Raw genomic sequence first — 22,141 nt, forward strand, 5'->3', positions numbered from 1 at the left:
CGGGCTGGGCCGGAGGACAGGAGGGCCACTCGGGCTGGGCCGGAGGACAGGAGGGCCACTCGGGCTGGGCCGGAGGACAGGAGGGCCACTCGGGCTGGGCCGGAGGACAAGAGGGCCACTCGGGCTGGGCCGGAGGACAGGAGGGCCACTCGGGCTGGACCGGAGGGCAGGAGGGCCACTCGGGCTGGACCGGAGGGCAGGAGGACCACTCGGGCTGATCCTGACAGGCCGGGCACCCTGGCAGATCAGGGCAGTCTGGCCACTCTGGCAGTTCAGGGCAGTCTGGCCACTCTGGCAGTTCAGGGCAGTCTGGCCACTCCGGCAGTTCAGCGCAGTCTGGCCACTCTGGCAGTTCAGGGCAGTCTGGCCACTCCGGCAGTTCAGCGCAGTCTGGCCACTCCGGCAGTTCAGCGCAGTCTGGCCACTCCGGCAGTTCAGCGCAGTCTGGCCACTCCGGCAGTTCAGCGCAGTCTGACCTCTCTGGCGACTGTTGACTGGCGGGCAGCTCTGACGACTGTTGACTGGCGGGCAGCTCTGACGACTGTTGACTGGCGGGCAGCTCTGACGACTGTTGACTGGCGGGCAGCTCTGGTGACGACTGTTGACTGGCGGGCAGCTCTGGTGACTGTTGACTGGCGAGGCTGGGTTGACACACTAGACTCCTGATGCGTGGGGCTGGTATAGTTACGTGCCAGCCTGGAGACACGCACCTCCATGCTAGTGCGTCTGGCGGGAAACACCGGACCGAAAGGGCGCACTGGCGGTCTTGAGCGCAGGGTTGGCATCACCCCTTCCGGCTCGATGCCTACTTCGCCCTGGCACATGCGGGGCGCTGGTACCTTGCCTACCGGCCTGAAAATCCCAGGCCTCACCACAGCCCCAACCCCAAAGCACGGGACCTGTCCAGTCTGCCCTACAAGGGTACGGGGAGCTGGCCTGGGGCTGTAATCTCGCCCGCCAAATAGCCCTTGTGCCCCCCCCCTAAAAAATTATTGGGGCTGCCTCCAACATTCCTCCCTCACTTGCCTCTGTCCTCTTCTCCGCTGCTTGGTCCTTTGGTGGTGGGTAGTTCTGTCACAAAAAGAGCCGTGTTGAATAGACCAAACTGCAGCGGGAATATGGATGCTCATGTTTTAATTCAAAAAAAGGAGTAACGCATCCACTGGAAAACAATATACACGACAGGAACAGTTTTGCAGGCACACAACACGCAGTGCAAAAACAACTACCCACGAAAACCAAACAAACAAACACCTACTTATGGGACTCCCAATCAGAGGCAACTAGAAACACCTGCCTCCAATTGAGAGTCCAGCACCCAAAACTACACATAGAAAAACAAACCTAGAACCTATACCAAACTAATACACCCCACTACACCACACACAAAACCCCATAATACAAAACAAATATACCTCTGCCACGTCCTGACCAAATATAATAGAAATAATACCTAAATATTGGTCAGGAAGTGACAGTGCCACCAGGTCTGTTCTGTCCTAGCAGCTTGGTAGCTTAGTATACTTATTTACTTAGCTTTATATAACAAAATTACCTTGAGGTTATTGTCTTTTACTTTTTGGCTTCAGAAACAGCTTCAGACTGAACATTACTCACTCAGTTTTGTGTTGGATGGTATTTCCACATTCCGCTGTGTTTCTTCTGCAGGTTTTGGTTTGTTAGAAGTTTTTTCTTGATAGTCCTTGCTAGTAATAGTCCATTCAGGTCATTTTGTCCAAATCAAGGTTTTAGGTTAGGAGTTTTGATTTGGATTGAAGGTTTTAATGTTGATGTTTATCTACATTTATCCAACTCTAATTCTATATTTTTAGCAGAACTCTGGAGCCCATCTCTCTCTCTCTCTCTCTCTCTCTCGTTTTTCTTTTCAAAGGGAGGGTTTTTCTCTCTGTTTCTGACTCCATCCCTCTAGGAGTCTCTGCCTTTGTTTCAATGGAGTTCACAGATGGGGCTTTTCAGAACCACTTGATTGTCATGCTGAGTCTCTGTGTGTGTGTGTGTGTGTGTGTGTGTGTGTGTGTGTGTGTGTGTGTGTGTGTGTGTGTGTGTGTGTGTGTGTGTGTGTGTGTGTGTGTGTGTGTGTGTGTGTGTGTGTGTGTGTGTGTGTGTGTGTGTGTGTGTGTGTGTGTGTGTGTGTACTTCCGTGTGTGTTTATGCAAATGCATGATGTGTGTGTGCATATGTGTGTGTAGATTGAGGTTTCTGGCATTTAACCTGACTATAATGGGCTGTTTAATGTGGGCTGGTCTTGGGGAAGCCTCAGTAACTGATCCATCAACTTGATTTAGGAAGAGGTCCTCTTCACTGACAGATCCCTTCTGCTGCCACCCTGTGTGTGTGTGTGTGTGTGTGTGTGTGTGTGTGTGTGTGTGTGTGTGTGTGTGTGTGTGTGTGTGTGTGTGTGTGTGTGTGTGTGTGTGTGTGTGTGTGTGTGTGTGTGTGTGTGTGTGTGTGTGTGTGTGCGTGTAACCATCTGTCTGCTTGATCAGCCAGATTGGTAGAGGGTGGTAGAGGGTTGTGGGCTTCTGGCACTGGCAGCACAGCATGGAGCCTCCTCCTCTCACCATGGTGCCATCACAAACTCACTCACTTACTCAGTCTCTCCTTCCTTCACGCTTTCTCTCTCTCTCTCTCTCTCTCTCTCTCTCTCTCTCTCTCTCTCTCTCTCTCTCTCTCTCTCTCTCTCTCACACACATTCTCTGTCCCTTTATCTCCGTCCCTCCCTCCCTTCTCTCTCTTTCTTTCTCTCTTTTCTCTCTTTGACTCCCGTCTCTGTTTCTCCTTCTCCTTGTCTCCTGCTGTCTACCCCCCAGATAAATAGTTTGTGTTTATTTATGAATGTAATAGAAAAGCTAGGAAAGAAGTCCTTATATTATCTCTCTGTGATCACATGTTTACGGTATATGTCTCCTAACATGTTTCATCTAGTATTCATTTTTATTCTTCATTTCTATAGTTTCTGTCCATAAGTCTGAGCCAACTGATGAGGTCTGCTACCGGCTGTCATGGAAACTGGATAGGTAGTGAGGGGATGTGTGATGAGGGTTTGCCAGAGGAAAACTTGACAGATTGGATGCATTGTAACTCCAGAGATGTTCACTTAAAAGAGTTCCTCCCGTTGTGACATTCATGTAAAGTAGTTCCCCCCTGTTGAGATGTTCACCTCCCACAGCTAATGCTCAGTATAAATTAGCTACTTTTTACATGATTGATTACGACTGCAGTTTTTGGAGGATATGAGAAAAGTGTTCAGAAGTATAATACTTTCTTATGGAAGGATGGATGGATGGATGGATAAATGGTTGGAAAAATGGATGGATGGACAAATGAATGGATGGACGGATAAATGGATGGATGGACGGATAAATGGATGGAGAAATGGATGGATGGACAAATGGATGGATGGACAAATGGATAAATGGATGGATGGCCACTCACTTTATACTGTCTGTCTTCCTGGTCTATCTAGGCTTGATCTGTCTGTGGCTTGGATCTGCACTATTTGGCCTCGGTGACTCTTTCTGGGTCTTTCTCTGGTCTAACCAGTCTGGGTCTGCTGTATCTCAAGCCTGTCCAGTCTACAGGTTTATTCTTAGATCAGACGGCTGGCTAGGTTACCACTCTTACTGGATTTCCTGTGCAGCTTGTCTAGAATCTCTGCAAAACACACACACACATGCATGCTCTCAAACGCACACACACACACCAAATAGATGGATCCATTTCATGTGTCTGACGTCAGAGAGCTGACAGCTGAGGAGAGACATAGAAAAACAAGAGGAATCCCAGCAGGAACACCTGCTCCTTACTCTGTGTTTGGACTGGCAATCCCAGCAGGAAAACCTGCTCCTTACTCTGTATTTGGACTGGGCTTCCCACCAGGAAAACCTGCTCCTTACTCTGTGTTTGGACTGGGCTTCCCACCAGGAAAACCTGCTCCTTACTCTGTGTTTGGACTGGGAATCTTAGCAAATGACCAATGCTACTGATAGGTAGTGTACAAGGCACGGGTAGCAGATTATACAGGAGTGATGGGTAGTGTACAAGCACGGGTAGCAGATTACCCAGGACTGATGGGTAGTGTACAAGGCATGGGTAGCAGATTATCTAGGAGTGATGAGTAGTGTACAGGGCACGGTTAACAGATTATCCAGGAGTGATTGGTAGTGTAAAAGGCACGGGTGGCAGATTATCCAGGAGTGGTGGGTAGTGTACAAGGCACGGTTAACAGATTATCCAGGAGTGATTGGTAGTGTAAAAGGCACGGGTGGCAGATTATCCAGGAGTGGTGGGTAGTGTACAAGGCACGGTTAACAGATTATCCAGGAGTGATTGGTAGTGTAAAAGGCACAGTTAACAGATTATCCAGGAGTGATTGGTAGTGTAAAAGGCACGGGTAGCAGATTATCCACGAGTGATGGGTAGTGTACAAGACACGGTTAACAGATTATCCAGGAGTGATTGGTAGTGTAAAAGGCACGGGTAGCAGATTATCCAGGACTGATGGGTAGTGTACAAGGCACGGTTAACAGATTTTTTAGGAGTGATGGGTAGTGTACAAGGCACAGTTAACAGATTATCTAGAAGTGATCGGTAGTGTACAAGGCACAGTTAACAGATTATCTAGAAGTGATCGGTAGTGTACAAGGCATGGGTAGCAGATTGTCTAGGAGTGATGGGTAGTGTACAAGGCATGGGTAGCAGATTGTCTAGGAGTGATGGGTAGTGTACAAGGTACGGTTAGCAGATTATCCAGGAGTGATGTTGACCATGATGGATTTGGTTCACAAAGAGCTTCACAAAGCGCCCAAAGAGAATACCATAGTAAGGAAAATTCACCTCAATCACTTCCAGGTGGAGGGATGAGAATCATTGTAGTAAATATAACACATCAAAGGCTGTTGCAGTGATGATGGTCACCCCATCACAATAAACCTGTTCAATATACTATTATCTCAATTAACCTAGAAGTAAAATCGTGCTTAATTTGGTCACCTGTGTGACTAACTTCTTGGTCTGTATGTGTTAGAAATTCTGACAGTTTGCGACGTCTCCATCCACGTAAAAGGAAACTCTCAGCGAAAGCCCCCTCCTCCTTCAGATCCATGTTGGCACACATGCTAAGCCCTCGAAGCGAAGCAGTTTAATAAGCCTAGGAGTCCTGCTAGCAGGACAACTTCTGGTGAAACTGGAGGGTATGCAATTCAAATAAATAATCTTACAAATTATGAAGATTAAACATTTAGGTACATACAAGTGTCTTATATCGGTTGAAAGCTTAAATTCTTGTTAATCTAACAGCACTGTCTGATTTACAGTAGCTATTACAGCGAAAGCATGCCATTCGATTGTTTGAGGACAGCGCCCCACATAAAATTATTTTTCCACAGGCACAGGTTTCATAAATTCACAAATAGCGAATAAATGTTCACTTACTTTTTGAAAATCTTCCTCTGATTTGTCATCCAAAGGGTTCCAGCTATTACATGTAGTGTCATTTTGTTAGGTAAAATCGTTCTTTATATCCCAAAAAGTCAGTTTAGTTGGCGCCATCGATTTAAGTGATCCACTCGTTCAACATGCAAAGAAAGGAGTCCAAAAATCTACCCCTAAACTTTGTTTCAACGAGTCAAAATAAATTTCTATTTATTCCTCAGATACCCTAAACTGTAATCAAACTATAATATTTCTTACGGAAAGAAGTATGTTCAATAGGAAACCGATTTGAGCAGATGCGTCTTGTCTTCTTGGCACACGCAAACACAGATTTCCAAGCCGGTGTCCTTGTACTAAAACTGTTATTTCTTATTTGTTATTCAAGTTACAAGCCTGAAACTTTGAACATGGACTGCTGACAACCAGTGGAAGCCATAGGAATTGCATCCTGGGAGGTAGAGTTGAGTATTCCCTTATACTAGCCATTGGAAGAGCATGGTCTCTCTCCAAAAAAGAAATCAATTTTTTTTCTTTGGATTTTCACCTACCATATCTATTGTGTTATACTCTCCTACACTATTTTAACATTTCTACAAACTACTTCAAACAGTTTTCTTTCCAATGGTACGAATTATATGCATATCCTGGCTTCAGGGCCTGAGTAACAGGCAGTTTACTTTGGGCATGTCATTCAGACAGGAAGTGGAGAAAAAAGGGGCCTAGCCTGATGAAGTTTAGTGACAAAAACCCAAATACCGGAACTACTTCAGCTGGTCTCTCGCATCGCATTCAGTCTGGCAGATTATTTTGCCCACGGGAGATTATGTTCAATAGAACACTTCCTTGTTTGATGATCGCATGGCTGTTGCTGGCATGTGATCGGTGGCCCTGCAGACTTTGTTTATTTTCCCTGGGCTATAATTTGCTGCTGCCGGGAGTAATGGCATTAGGGTCAATGTCTAGGCCTGCTTCTGCTGCTGCTATGTGCATGTGTGTTTGTGTGTGTGCTTGCACATGCCTGCGTGCATGCATTTGAACCGATTTGTCGGTTTGCAGGAATGAATATGGAAATATTGAACTGGAGCGGTGTGTGAGTATGTGGGGGAGTAAGGGGGGTGGCTGAGAGGGGGCTGGTGTAAGAGACCAGGAGGGTGCCATCGGAAAGAGGGTGGCAGAGTGCAACTGAGAGAAAGGGTTAGAGTGTGTGGACTGGTGTGAAAGGATAGGCTCTCTGGACATTTAGAGTGTTAGGTCAGGGAGGAGAAGTTTAGTGACTGGGAGGTGTGTGTGGCTGAGGGAGAGGTTTAGTGACTGTGGGGTGTGTGTGGCTGAGGGAGAAGTTTAGTGACTGTGGGGTGTGTGTGGCTGAGGGAGAGGTTTAGTGACTGTGGGGTGTGTGTGGCTGAGGGAGAAGTTTAGTGACTGTGGGGTGTGTGTGGCTGAGGGAGAGGTTTAGTGACTGTGGTGTGTGTGTGTGTGTGTGTGTGTGTGTGTGTGGCTGATGAAAAGGTTTAGTGACTGTGGGGTGTGTGGCTGAGGGAGAGGTTTAGTGACTAAGATGTGTGTGTGTGGCTGAGGGAGAGGTTTAGTGACTATGAGGTGTGTGTGGCTGTTGGGATCATGAGAGGAGTGGATTTAGAGTGTGTAGAATGGGGTTAGAGTGTGGGTGTGTATCCGGGGAGAACGGTTGAGGGGTTGGAGAGCAGAAGGAGGAATGAGAGAGGGAAGGAGGGGCATTCATGAAGCAGTTGGCTCTCTCTCCCTCTGTTGTGGAATGTCAGCGTGGGCAGGTGCACAGAATATAACCGCTCTGCTGCTCCCGTCACTGGCAGGGCTCATTACGAGCACACACACACACACACACACACACACACACACACACACACACACACACACACACACACACACACACACACACACACACACACACACACACACACACACACACACACACACACACACACCTCTTTGTACACACAGTCACCCGCTCACCAGGTTGTTAATTTAATGAGGGAATTTAGCCTGAAACTAAACAGTGTTTCAGTGTGCAGCAGAGTATCAGCCTAGTTCCTCTCTTTTTCTCTGGCTGCTTTAACATGATCCTTTAAACATTGCCTTGAACAGAGCTTTGATCCTAATGGGGAGCCAGGGGGATTTACACCTGAATAATAACAGCTGTGTGATATGTCTGTGTGCATGATTTCAAACATGTCATGTCTCATAGTCAACCATTATCAAATCAGGCCATTGCTAAATCGTCCATGCTTCTTCCCTGGAATGATACGATGATACACTAAGGACCCCCACTGGTAGGGGCTGATTTAACTGTTGTCAAAGATAAAGAGCGAGAGAGGGGGTAATAGAGGGATGAAAGAAGAAAGGGAAGGTGTGAGAGGAGAAGAGGAAGTTGCACGAAGAGATTAAGATATTAAGGGGAAGATGGAATAGAAAGAGTGAGTGAGAGACAGAGAGAGACTTGAAGGATGGTTAATGACAGTGGGAGAGAGAGAGACATGAGGGATGGTTAATGACAGTGGGAGAGAGAGAGACATGAGGGATGGTTAATGACAGTGGGAGAGAGAGAGAGAGACATGAGGGATGGTTAATGACAGTGGGAGAGAGAGAGAGAGAGAGACATGAGGGATGGTTAATGACAGTAGGAGAGAGAGAGACATGAGGGATGGTTAATGACAGTGGGAGAGAGAGAGACATGAGGGATGGTTAATGACAGTGGGAGAGAGAGAGACATGAGGGATGGTTAATGACAGTGGGAGAGAGAGAGACATGAGGGATGGTTAATGACAGTGGAGAGAGAGAGAGAGAGACATGAGGGATGGTTAATGACAGTGGGAGAGAGAGAGAGAGAGAGACATGAGGGATGGTTAATGACAGTGGGAGAGAGAGAGGACATGAGGGATGGTTAATGACAGTGGGAGAGAGAGACATGAGGGATGGTTAATGACAGTGGGAGAGAGAGAGAGACATGAGGGATGGTTAATGACAGTGGGAGAGAGAGACATGAGGGATGGTTAATGACAGTGGGAGAGAGAGAGACATGAGGGATGGTTAATGACAGTGGGAGAGAGAGAGAGACATGAGGGATGGTTAATGACAGTGGGAGAGAGAGAGACATGAGGGATGGTTAATGACAGTGGGAGAGAGAGAGCATGAGGGATGGTTAATGACAGTGAGAGAGAGAGACATGAGGGATGGTTAATGACAGTGGGAGAGAGAGAGAGACATGAGGGATGGTTAATGACAGTGGGAGAGAGAGAGACATGAGGGATGGTTAATGACAGTGGGAGAGAGAGAGACATGAGGGATGGTTAATGACAGTGGAGAGAGAGAGAGACATGAGGGATGGTTAATGACAGTGGGAGAGAGAGAGACATGAAGGATGGTTAATGACAGTGGAGAGAGAGAGACATGAGGGATGGTTAATGACAGTGAGAGAGAGAGAGACATGAGGGATGGTTAATGACAGTGGGAGAGAGAGAGACATGAGGGATGGTTAATGACAGTGGGAGAGAGAGAGAGACATGAGGGATGGTTAATGACAGTGGGAGAGAGAGACATGAGGGATGGTTAATGACAGTGGGAGAGAGAGAGACATGAGGGATGGTTAATGACAGTGGGAGAGAGAGAGACATGAGGGATGGTTAATGACAGTGGGAGAGAGAGACATGAGGGATGGTTAATGACAGTGGGAGAGAGAGAGACATGAGGGATGGTTAATGACAGTGGGAGAGAGAGACATGAGGGATGGTTAATGACAGTGGGAGAGAGAGACATGAGGGATGGTTAATGACAGTAGGAGAGAGAGAGACATGAGGGATGGTTAATGACAGTGGGAGAGAGAGAGACATGAGGGATGGTTAATGACAGTGGGAGAGAGAGAGACATGAGGGATGGTTAATGACAGTGGGAGAGAGAGAGACATGAGGGATGGTTAATGACAGTGGGAGAGAGAGAGACATGAGGGATGGTTAATGACAGTCAGAGAGAGAGAGACATGAGGGATGGTTAATGACAGTCGGAGAGAGAGAGACATGAGGGATGGTTAATGACAGTGGGAGAGAGAGAGACATGAGGGATGGTTAATGACAGTGGGAGAGAGAGAGACATGAGGGATGGTTAATGACAGTGAGAGAGAGAGACATGAGGGATGGTTAATGACAGTGGGAGAGAGAGAGACATGAGGGATGGTTAATGACAGTGGAGAGAGAGAGACATGAGGGATGGTTAATGACAGTGGGAGAGAGAGAGACATGAGGGATGGTTAATGACAGTGGGAGAGAGAGAGAGACATGAGCGATGGTTAATGACAGTGGGAGAGAGAGAGAGACATGAGGGATGGTTAATGACTGTGGGAGAGAGAGAGACATGAGGGATGGTTAATGACAGTCAGAGAGAGAGAGACATGAGGGATGGTTAATGACAGTGGGAGAGAGAGAGAGACATGAGGGATGGTTAATGACAGTGGGAGAGAGAGAGAGAGAGACATGAAGGATGGTTAATGACAGTGGGAGAGAGAGACATGAGGGATGGTTAATGACAGTGGGAGAGAGAGAGACATGAAGGATGGTTAATGACAGTGAGAGAGAGACATGAGGGATGGTTAATGACAGTGAGAGAGAGAGAGACATGAGGGATGGTTAATGACAGTGAGAGAGAGAGAGACATGAGGGATGGTTAATGACAGTGGGAGAGAGAGAGACATGAGGGATGGTTAATGACAGTGGGAGAGAGAGAGAGACATGAGGGATGGTTAATGACAGTGGGAGAGAGACATGAGGGATGGTTAATGACAGTGAGAGAGAGAGACAGGAGGGATGGTTAATGACAGTGGGAGAGAGAGAGACATGAGGGATGGTTAATGACAGTGGGAGAGAGAGAGACATGAGGGATGGTTAATGACAGTGGGAGAGAGAGAGACATGAGGGATGGTTAATGACAGTGGGAGAGAGAGAGACATGAGGGATGGTTAATGACAGTGGAGAGAGAGAGACATGAGGGATGGTTAATGACAGTGGGAGAGAGAGAGACATGAGGGATGGTTAATGACAGTGAGAGAGAGAGACATGAGGGATGGTTAATGACAGTGAGAGAGAGAGAGACATGAGGGATGGTTAATGACAGTGGAGAGAGAGAGAGACATGAGGGATGGTTAATGACAGTGAGAGAGAGAGAGACATGAGGGATGGTTAATGACAGTCAGAGAGAGAGAGACATGAGGGATGGTTAATGACAGTGGAGAGAGAGAGACATGAGGGATGGTTAATGACAGTGGGAGAGAGAGAGACATGAGGGATGGTTAATGACAGTGGGAGAGAGAGAGAACATGAGGGATGGTTAATGACAGTGGAGAGAGAGAGAGACATGAGGGATGGTTAATGACAGTGGGAGAGAGAGAGACATGAGGGATGGTTAATGACAGTGGGAGAGAGAGAGACATGAGGGATGGTTAATGACAGTGAGAGAGAGAGAGACATGAGGGATGGTTAATGACAGTGGGAGAGAGAGAGACATGAGGGATGGTTAATGACAGTGGGAGAGAGAGACATGAGGGATGGTTAATGACAGTGGGAGAGAGAGAGACATGAGGGATGGTTAATGACAGTGGGAGAGAGAGAGACATGAGGGATGGTTAATGACAGTGGGAGAGAGAGAGACATGAGGGATGGTTAATGACAGTGGGAGAGAGAGAGACATGAGGGATGGTTAATGACAGTGGGAGAGAGAGAGACATGAGGGATGGTTAATGACAGTGGGAGAGAGAGAGACATGAGGGATGGTTAATGACAGTGGGAGAGAGAGAGACATGAGGGATGGTTAATGACAGTGGGAGAGAGAGAGACATGAGGGATGGTTAATGACAGTGGGAGAGAGAGAGACATGAGGGATGGTTAATGACAGTGGAGAGAGAGAGACATGAGGGATGGTTAATGACAGTGGGAGAGAGAGAGACATGAGGGATGGTTAATGACAGTGGGAGAGAGAGAGACATGAGGGATGGTTAATGACAGTGAGAGAGAGAGAGACATGAGGGATGGTTAATGACAGTGAGAGAGAGAGACATGAGGGATGGTTAATGACAGTGGGAGAGAGAGACATGAGGGATGGTTAATGACAGTGAGAGAGAGAGAGACATGAGGGATGGTTAATGACAGTGGGAGAGAGAGAGACATGAGGGATGGTTAATGACAGTGGGAGAGAGAGAGACATGAGGGATGGTTAATGACAGTGGGAGAGAGAGAGACATGAGGGATGGTTAATGACAGTGGGAGAGAGAGAGACATGAGGGATGGTTAATGACAGTGGGAGAGAGAGAGACATGAGGGATGGTTAATGACAGTGGGAGAGAGAGAGACATGAGGGATGGTTAATGACAGTGGGAGAGAGAGAGACATGAGGGATGGTTAATGACAGTGAGAGAGAGAGACATGAGGGATGGTTAATGACAGTGGGAGAGAGAGAGACATGAGGGATTGTTAATGACAGTGGGAGAGAGAGAGAGACATGAGGGATGGTTAATGACAGTGGGAGAGAGAGAGACATGAGGGATGGTTAATGACAGTGGGAGAGAGAGAGAGAGAGACATGAAGGATGGTTAATGACAGTGAGAGAGAGAGAGACATGAGGGATGGTTAATGACAGTGGGAGAGAGAGAGAACATGAGGGATGGTTAATGACAGTGAGAGAGAGAGAGACATGAGGGATGGTTAATGACAGTGGGAGAGAGAGAGACATGAGGGATGGTTAATGACAGTGGGAGAGAGAGAGACATGAGGGATGGTTAATGACAGTGGGGAGAGAGAGAGACATGAGGGATGGTTAATGACAGTGGGAGAGAGAGAGAGACATGAGGGATGGTTAATGACAGTGGGAGAGAGAGAGAGACATGAGGGATGGTTAATGACAGTGGGAGAGAGAGAGACATGAGGGATGGTTAATGACAGTGGGAGAGAGAGAGACATGAGGGATGGTTAATGACAGTGGGAGAGAGAGAGAACATGAGGGATGGTTAATGACAGTGGGAGAGAGAGAGACATGAGGGATGGTTAATGACAGTGGGAGAGAGAGAGACATGAGGGATGGTTAATGACAGTGGGAGAGAGAGAGAGCATGAGGGATGGTTAATGACAGTGGGAGAGAGAGAGACATGAGGGATGGTTAATGACAGTGGGAGAGAGAGAGAGACATGAGGGATGGTTAATGACAGTGAGAGAGAGAGACATGAGGGATGGTTAATGACAGTGGAGAGAGAGAGACATGAGGGATGGTTAATGACAGTGGGAGAGAGAGACATGAGGGATGGTTAATGACAGTGGGAGAGAGAGAGACATGAGGGATGGTTAATGACAGTGGGAGAGAGAGAGACATGAGGGATGGTTAATGACAGTGGGAGAGAGAGAGACATGAGGGATGGTTAATGACAGTGGGAGAGAGAGAGACATGAGGGATGGTTAATGACAGTGGGAGAGAGAGAGACATGAGGGATGGTTAATGACAGTGGGAGAGAGAGAGACATGAGGGATGGTTAATGACAGTGGGAGAGAGAGAGACATGAGGGATGGTTAATGACAGTGGGAGAGAGAGAGACATGAGGGATGGTTAATGACAGTGGGAGAGAGAGAGACATGAGGGATGGTTAATGACAGTGGGAGAGAGAGAGACATGAGGGATGGTTAATGACAGTGGGAGAGAGAGAGACATGAGGGATGGTTAATGACAGTGGAGAGAGAGAGACATGAGGGATGGTTAATGACAGTGGAGAGAGAGAGACATGAGGGATGGTTAATGACAGTGGGAGAGAGAGACATGAGGGATGGTTAATGACAGTGGGAGAGAGAGAGACATGAGGGATGGTTAATGACAGTGGGAGAGAGAGAGACATGAGGGATGGTTAATGACAGTGGGAGAGAGAGAGACATGAGGGATGGTTAATGACAGTGGGAGAGAGAGAGAGAGACATGAGGGATGGTTAATGACAGTGGGAGAGAGAGAGACATGAGGGATGGTTAATGACAGTGGGAGAGAGAGAGACATGAGGGATGGTTAATGACAGTGGGAGAGAGAGAGACATGAGGGATGGTTAATGACAGTGGGAGAGAGAGAGACATGAGGGATGGTTAATGACAGTGGAGAGAGAGAGACATGAGGGATGGTTAATGACAGTGGGAGAGAGAGAGACATGAGGGATGGTTAATGACAGTGGGAGAGAGAGAGACATGAGGGATGGTTAATGACAGTGGAGAGAGAGAGACATGAGGGATGGTTAATGACAGTGGGAGAGAGAGAGAGACATGAGGGATGGTTAATGACAGTGGGAGAGAGAGAGAACATGAGGGATGGTTAATGACAGTGGGAGAGAGAGAGACATGAGGGATGGTTAATGACAGTGGGAGAGAGAGACATGAGGGATGGTTAATGACAGTGGGAGAGAGAGACATGAGGGATGGTTAATGACAGTGGGAGAGAGAGAGACATGAGGGATGGTTAATGACAGTGGGAGAGAGAGAGACATGAGGGATGGTTAATGACAGTGGGAGAGAGAGACATGAGGGATGGTTAATGACAGTGAGAGAGAGAGACATGAGGGATGGTTAATGACAGTGGGAGAGAGAGAGACATGAGGGATGGTTAATGACAGTGGGAGAGAGAGAGACATGAGGGATGGTTAATGACAGTGGGAGAGAGAGAGACATGAGGGATGGTTAATGACAGTGAGAGAGAGAGAGACATGAGGGATGGTTAATGACAGTGGGAGAGAGAGAGACATGAGGGATGGTTAATGACAGTGGGAGAGAGAGAGACATGAGGGATGGTTAATGACAGTGGGAGAGAGAGAGAACATGAGGGATGGTTAATGACAGTGGGAGAGAGAGAGACATGAGGGATGGTTAATGACAGTGAGAGAGAGAGAGACATGAGGGATGGTTAATGACAGTGGAGAGAGAGAGACATGAGGGATGGTTAATGACAGTGGGAGAGAGAGAGACATGAGGGATGGTTAATGACAGTGGGAGAGAGAGAGACATGAGGGATGGTTAATGACAGTGGGAGAGAGAGAGACATGAGGGATGGTTAATGACAGTGGGAGAGAGAGAGACATGAGGGATGGTTAATGACAGTGGGAGAGAGAGAGACATGAGGGATGGTTAATGACAGTGGGAGAGAGAGAGAGACATGAGGGATGGTTAATGACAGTGGGAGAGAGAGAGACATGAGGGATGGTTAATGACAGTGGGAGAGAGAGAGAGACATGAGGGATGGTTAATGACAGTGTGAGAGAGAGAGAGACATGAGGGATGGTTAATGACAGTGGGAGAGAGAGAGAGACATGAGGGATGGTTAATGACAGTGGGAGAGAGAGAGACATGAGGGATGGTTAATGACAGTGGGAGAGAGAGAGACATGAGGGATGGTTAATGACAGTGGGAGAGAGAGAGACATGAGGGATGGTTAATGACAGTGGGAGAGAGAGAGACATGAGGGATGGTTAATGACAGTGGGAGAGAGAGAGACATGAGGGATGGTTAATGACAGTGGGAGAGAGAGAGACATGAGGGATGGTTAATGACAGTGAGAGAGAGAGAGACATGAGGGATGGTTAATGACAGTGGAGAGAGAGAGAGACATGAGGGATGGTTAATGACAGTGGGAGAGAGAGAGAGACATGAGGGATGGTTAATGACAGTGGGAGAGAGAGAGACATGAGGGATGGTTAATGACAGTGGGAGAGAGAGAGACATGAGGGATGGTTAATGACAGTGGGAGAGAGAGACATGAGGGATGGTTAATGACAGTGGGAGAGAGAGAGAGAGAGACATGAGGGATGGTTAATGACAGTGAGAGAGAGAGAGACATGAGGGATGGTTAATGACAGTGGGAGAGAGAGAGACATGAGGGATGGTTAATGACAGTGGGAGAGAGAGAGACATGAGGGATGGTTAATGACAGTGAGAGAGAGAGAGAGACATGAGGGATGGTTAATGACAGTGGGAGAGAGAGAGAGACATGAGGGATGGTTAATGACAGTGAGAGAGAGAGAGACATGAGGGATGGTTAATGACAGTGAGAGAGAGAGAGACATGAGGGATGGTTAATGACAGTGGGAGAGAGAGAGACATGAGGGATGGTTAATGACAGTGAGAGAGAGAGAGACATGAGGGATGGTTAATGACAGTGGGAGAGAGAGAGACATGAGGGATGGTTAATGACAGTGGGAGAGAGAGAGACATGAGGGATGGTTAATGACAGTGGGAGAGAGAGAGACATGAGGGATGGTTAATGACAGTAGGAGAGAGACATGAGGGATGGTTAATGACAGTGGGAGAGAGACATGAGGGATGGTTAATGACAGTGGGAGAGAGAGAGACATGAGGGATGGTTAATGACAGTGGGAGAGAGAGAGACATGAGGGATGGTTAATGACAGTGGGAGAGAGAGAGACATGAGGGATGGTTAATGACAGTGGGAGAGAGAGAGAGACATGAGGGATGGTTAATGACAGTCAGAGAGAGAGAGACATGAGGGATGGTTAATGACAGTCAGAGAGAGAGAGACATGAGGGATGGTTAATGACAGTAGGAGAGAGAGAGACATGAGGGATGGTTAATGACAGTGAGAGAGAGAGAGACATGAGGGATGGTTAATGACAGTGGAGAGAGAGACATGAGGGATGGTTAATGACAGTGGGAGAGAGAGACATGAGGGATGGTTAATGACAGTGGGAGAGAGAGAGAGACATGAGGGATGGTTAATGACAGTGGGAGAGAGAGAGACATGAGGGATGGTTAATGACAGTGGGAGAGAGAGAGAGACATGAGGGATGGTTAATGACAGTGGGAGAGAGAGAGACATGAGGGATGGTTAATGACAGTGGGAGAGAGAGAGACATGAGGGATGGTTAATGACAGTGGGAGAGAGAGAGAGACATGAGGGATGGTTAATGACAGTGGGAGAGAGAGAGACATGAGGGATGGTTAATGACAGTGGGAGAGAGAGACATGAGGGATGGTTAATGACAGTGGGAGAGAGAGAGACATGAGGGATGGTTAATGACAGTGGGAGAGAGAGACATGAGGGATGGTTAATGACAGTGGGAGAGAGAGAGACATGAGGGATGGTTAATGACAGTGAGAGAGAGACATGAGGGATGGTTAATGACAGTGGGAGAGAGAGAGACATGAGGGATGGTTAATGACAGTGGGAGAGAGAGAGACATGAGGGATGGTTAATGACAGTGAGAGAGAGAGACATGAGGGATGGTTAATGACAGTGGGAGAGAGAGAGACATGAGGGATGGTTAATGACAGTGAGAGAGAGACATGAGGGATGGTTAATGACAGTGGGAGAGAGAGAGACATGAGGGATGGTTAATGACAGTGGGAGAGAGAGACATGAGGGATGGTTAATGACAGTGGGAGAGAGAGAGACATGAGGGATGGTTAATGACAGTGGGAGAGAGAGAGAGACATGAGGGATGGTTAATGACAGTGGGAGAGAGAGAGAGACATGAGGGATGGTTAATGACAGTGGGAGAGAGAGAGAGACATGAGGGATGGTTAATGACAGTGGGAGAGAGACATGAGGGATGGTTAATGACAGTGAGAGAGAGAGAGACATGAGGGATGGTTAATGACAGTGGGAGAGAGAGAGACATGAGGGATGGTTAATGACAGTGGGAGAGAGACATGAGGGATGGTTAATGACAGTGAGAGAGAGAGAGACATGAGGGATGGTTAATGACAGTGGGAGAGAGAGAGACATGAGGGATGGTTAATGACAGTGGGAGAGAGAGAGACATGAGGGATGGTTAATGACAGTAGGAGAGAGATAGAGACATGAGGGATGGTTAATGACAGTGAGAGAGAGAGAGACATGAGGGATGGTTAATGACAGTGGGAGAGAGAGAGAGACATGAGGGATGGTTAATGACAGTGGGAGAGAGAGAGAGACATGAGGGATGGTTAATGACAGTGGGAGAGAGAGACATGAAGGATGGTTAATGACAGTGAGAGAGAGAGAGAGACATGAGGGATGGTTAATGACAGTGGGAGAGAGAGAGACATGAGGGATGGTTAATGACAGTGGGAGAGAGAGAGACATGAGGGATGGTTAATGACAGTGGGAGAGAGAGACATGAGGGATGGTTAATGACAGTGGGAGAGAGAGACATGAGGGATGGTTAATGACAGTGGGAGAGAGAGAGACATGAGGGATGGTTAATGACAGTGGGAGAGAGAGAGACATGAGGGATGGTTAATGACAGTGGGAGAGAGAGACATGAAGGATGGTTAATGACAGTGAGAGAGAGAGAGACATGAGGGATGGTTAATGACAGTGGGAGAGAGAGAGACATGAGGGATGGTTAATGACAGTGGGAGAGAGAGAGACATGAGGGATGGTTAATGACAGTGGGAGAGAGAGAGACATGAGGGATGGTTAATGACAGTGGGAGAGAGAGAGACATGAGGGATGGTTAATGACAGTGGGAGAGAGAGAGACATGAGGGATGGTTAATGACAGTCAGAGAGAGAGAGACATGAGGGATGGTTAATGACAGTGGGAGAGAGAGAACATGAGGGATGGTTAATGACAGTGGGAGAGAGAGAGACATGAGGGATGGTTAATGACAGTGAGAGAGAGAACATGAGGGATGGTTAATGACAGTGGGAGAGAGAGAGACATGAGGGATGGTTAATGACAGTGAGAGAGAGACATGAAGGATGGTTAATGACAGTGGGAGAGAGAGAGACATGAGGGATGGTTAATGACAGTGGGAGAGAGAGAGACATGAGGGATGGTTAATGACAGTGGGAGAGAGAGAGACATGAAGGATGGTTAATGACAGTGAGAGAGAGACATGAGGGATGGTTAATGACAGTGGGAGAGCGAGACATGAGGGATGGTTAATGACAGTGGGAGAGAGAGAGACATGAGGGATGGTTAATGACAGTGGGAGAGAGAGAGAGACATGAGGGATGGTTAATGACAGTGGGAGAGAGAGAGACATGAGGGATGGTTAATGACAGTGAGAGAGAGAGAGACATGAGGGATGGTTAATGACAGTGGGAGAGAGAGAGACATGAGGGATGGTTAATGACAGTGGGAGAGAGAGACATGAGGGATGGTTAATGACAGTGGGAGAGAGAGAGACATGAGGGATGGTTAATGACAGTGGGAGAGAGAGAGACATGAGGGATGGTTAATGACAGTGGGAGAGAGAGAGACATGAGGGATGGTTAATGACAGTCAGAGAGAGAGAGACATGAGGGATGGTTAATGACAGTCAGAGAGAGAGAGACATGAGGGATGGTTAATGACAGTGGGAGAGAGAGAGACATGAGGGATGGTTAATGACAGTGGGAGAGAGAGAGAGACATGAGGGATGGTTAATGACAGTGGGAGAGAGAGACATGAGGGATGGTTAATGACAGTGGGAGAGAGAGAGACATGAGGGATGGTTAATGACAGTGGGAGAGAGAGAGACATGAGGGATGGTTAATGACAGTGGGAGAGAGAGAGAGACATGAGGGATGGTTAATGACAGTAGGAGAGAGAGACATGAGGGATGGTTAATTACAGTGGGAGAGAGAGGGATAAGAGATGGGAGAGGGGGAGTGAGAGAGAAATGAGAGATGGGGATGGGAGTGGGGGATGAGGTGTGAGGAGGAGGTGTGGATTATGGAGAAATGTGTGTGTGTTTGTGTGTGTTGGGGGGGTGCACTGCTGAGTAGGGAATCTGAAAGAGAGGGAAGCTGTATTTCCTTAGCTACAGATGGAGGCATCATCACTAATACATGGAAGAAATAGGAGAGGGAAGACATTGATGAAAAGGAAAGAATATGGAGAAAGTGAGATCAACAGAAAAAAAGAAAATATATATTGATGTGGGGCATGTACAGAGAGAGAGGGGGGAGAGAGAGAGAATTGCATAATATTTTTCAGGTCACAGCATGAGTCTGTTGGAAACCCACCAGTTACCAAATTATGGGTTTGATTCCACTGCTGTTACATTCATTTACAGACACAGTTATATCAGTGGCTCTCCTCTACTGTAGTCAATCCCATATTTGTACTGTAAATCAACAAACCAGTCTGGAAGGACTCCATTTTTAAGGGAATAGACCTCTGACTTTTCTCTGCTCTCTCTACTCCTGTAATGTCATGCTTCTGATGGACCACATTTTTAAGGTTAAGTTCTCACTCAATCTTAACGTCTCTCTTTTTCCTCTGTTCTCCTCCTTTCCTTTCTTCTCCCCCTCCTCCTCTCCATACCTCCATACCAAGGCTTTCGACTCTGTCCATCACAGCATTCATATCGGCAGACTCAACAGCCTTGGTTTCTCAAATGACTGCCTCGCCTGGTTCACCAACTACTTCACCAACTACTTCTCCCACTCCTTCCGTGGCCTCCAACTGCTCTTAAATGCTAGTAAAACTAAATGCATGCTCTTCAACCAATCGCTGCCCGCACCTGCCTGCCCGACTAGCATCACTACTCTGGACGGTTCTGACTTAGAATTTGTGGACAACTATAAATACCTAGGTGTCTGGCTAGACTGTAAACTCTCCTTCCAGACTCACATTAAGCATCTCCAATCCAAAGGTAAATCTAGAATCGGCTTCCTATTTCGCAACAAAGCCTCCTTCACTCATGCTGCCAAACTTATCCTCGTAAAACTGACTGTCCTACCAATCCTTGACTTCGGCGATGTCATTTACAAAATAGCCTCCAATACTCTACTCAGCAAATTGGATGCAGTCTATCATAGTGCCATCTGTTTTGTCACCAAAGCCCCATATCTACTACCCACCACTGCGACCTGTATGCTCTTGTTGGCTGGTCCTCGCTCCATATTCGTCACCAAACCCACTGGCTCCAGGTCATCTATAAGTCTTTGCTAGGTATAGCTCCGCCTTATCTCAGCTCACTGGTCACCATAGCAACACACACCCATAGCACGCTCTCCAGCAGGTATATTTCACTGGTCATCCCCAAAGCCAGTTCCAACTTTGGCCACCTTTCCTTCCAGTTCTGTGCTGCCAATGACTGGAACGAATTGCAAAAATCACTGAAGTTGGAGTCTTATATCTCCCTCACTAACTTTAAGCGTCAGCTGTCAGAGCAGCATACCGATCGCTGCAGTTGTACACAGCGCATCTGTAAATTGCCCACCCAACTACCTCATCCCCACATTATTTATTTTTGCTCTTTTGCACCCCAGTATGTCTACTTGCACATCAAGTAGAATTGTAATTATGCTAAATTGTAATTATTTTCGCCACTATGGCCTATTTATTGCCTTACCTCCCTAATCTTACTACATTTGCACACACTGTATATAGATTTTTCTATTGTTATATTGACTGTACGTTTGTTAATCCCATGTGTAACTCTGCATTGTTGTTTTTGTCGCACTGCTTTGCTTTCTCTTGGCCAGGTCGCAGTTGTAAATGAGAACTTGTTCTCAACTGGCCAACCTGGTTAAATAAAGGTGAAATAAAATAAAGACATAACTCTTTTCTTCCCTCTCTTCACCGTCCGCCATCTCCCCCCCAGTACTTGTTATTTGTGAGATAAAGATGATGAAAGATGTGGCAGGGGAGATTCCATCAAACTTACTTTTATATATTTAGCTGGAGGTGTTTTTCCCTACCTCCCTGCCCCCTTCCATCTACACTCTCTGTCTGTCTGTCTGTCTGTCTGTCTGTCTGTCTGTCTGTCTGTCTGTCTGTCTGTCTGTCTGTCTGTCTGTCTGTCTGTCTGTCTGTCTGTCTGTCTGTCTGTCTGTCTGTCTGTCTGTCTGTCTGTCTGTCTGTCTGTCTGTCTGTCTGTCTGTCTGTCTGTCTGTCTGTCTGTCTGTCTCCTGAACACACATTTTGTCTTTCTCTAATACAATACCCCTAATCATTACCCATCAACAGCTAGATGAGGAGGGTTGGATGGGGAGAAGGGATGGTTAGTGATTAAGTGAAGTATGGACCAATTAGCAACGGTCATCAAAATTGTTAAATACACATTTTAAAAAAATCTAATGAATGCAACAGCTGAATGAAGATACTCCAAACTTGTTTTTAAATAATCCATCAGATATTGACTGAATCAAAGCAATACATACTTTACATTGTTTGTGAGATCAGACATAATATCACTACAAACTTAGTGTTCATTTTCCGAAGTTGCTTTCATTTCAGCACATCTAATTTGTAAACATTTCTACAAAAATATTACTTTTTTCAAGTCCACAAAAAATGAACACCCATCAAAATAAAGTTATCTTACTTCTCTTTCTTGTGATGTAGGTGTCGAGACGATGCATTAAATCCCTCACAAATATTAATCGTTCTTATTGATTCAACAGAACGATAATGTGTTCCATTGATCCCATTTCAGCCATTACCTGGGTGTGTTTGAGAGGTCATTACAAACATTTCCTTTCTCTAACGTCCCCAAGGTCAACATGAGGATTAACACAGGGAGTATATTGATGATGTACCTGGGCTGGACTGACCCAGGGTTCAAATCAGATCAGATAATGCTGCAGTGTGTGTATTTAGTTGTCTGTGTGTTTTGTTCTGTGTGTGTTTTGTCCTGTGTGTGTTTTGTCCTGTGTGTGCTTTCTTCAACCAGCTCTCACAGTCTCATACATTTTTCTCAAACATCACATTTTGAAGT

The sequence above is a fragment of the Salmo salar genome, chromosome ssa25, assembly GCF_905237065.1.
Source record: "Salmo salar chromosome ssa25, Ssal_v3.1, whole genome shotgun sequence".
NCBI classification, from domain to species: domain Eukaryota; kingdom Metazoa; phylum Chordata; class Actinopteri; order Salmoniformes; family Salmonidae; genus Salmo; species Salmo salar.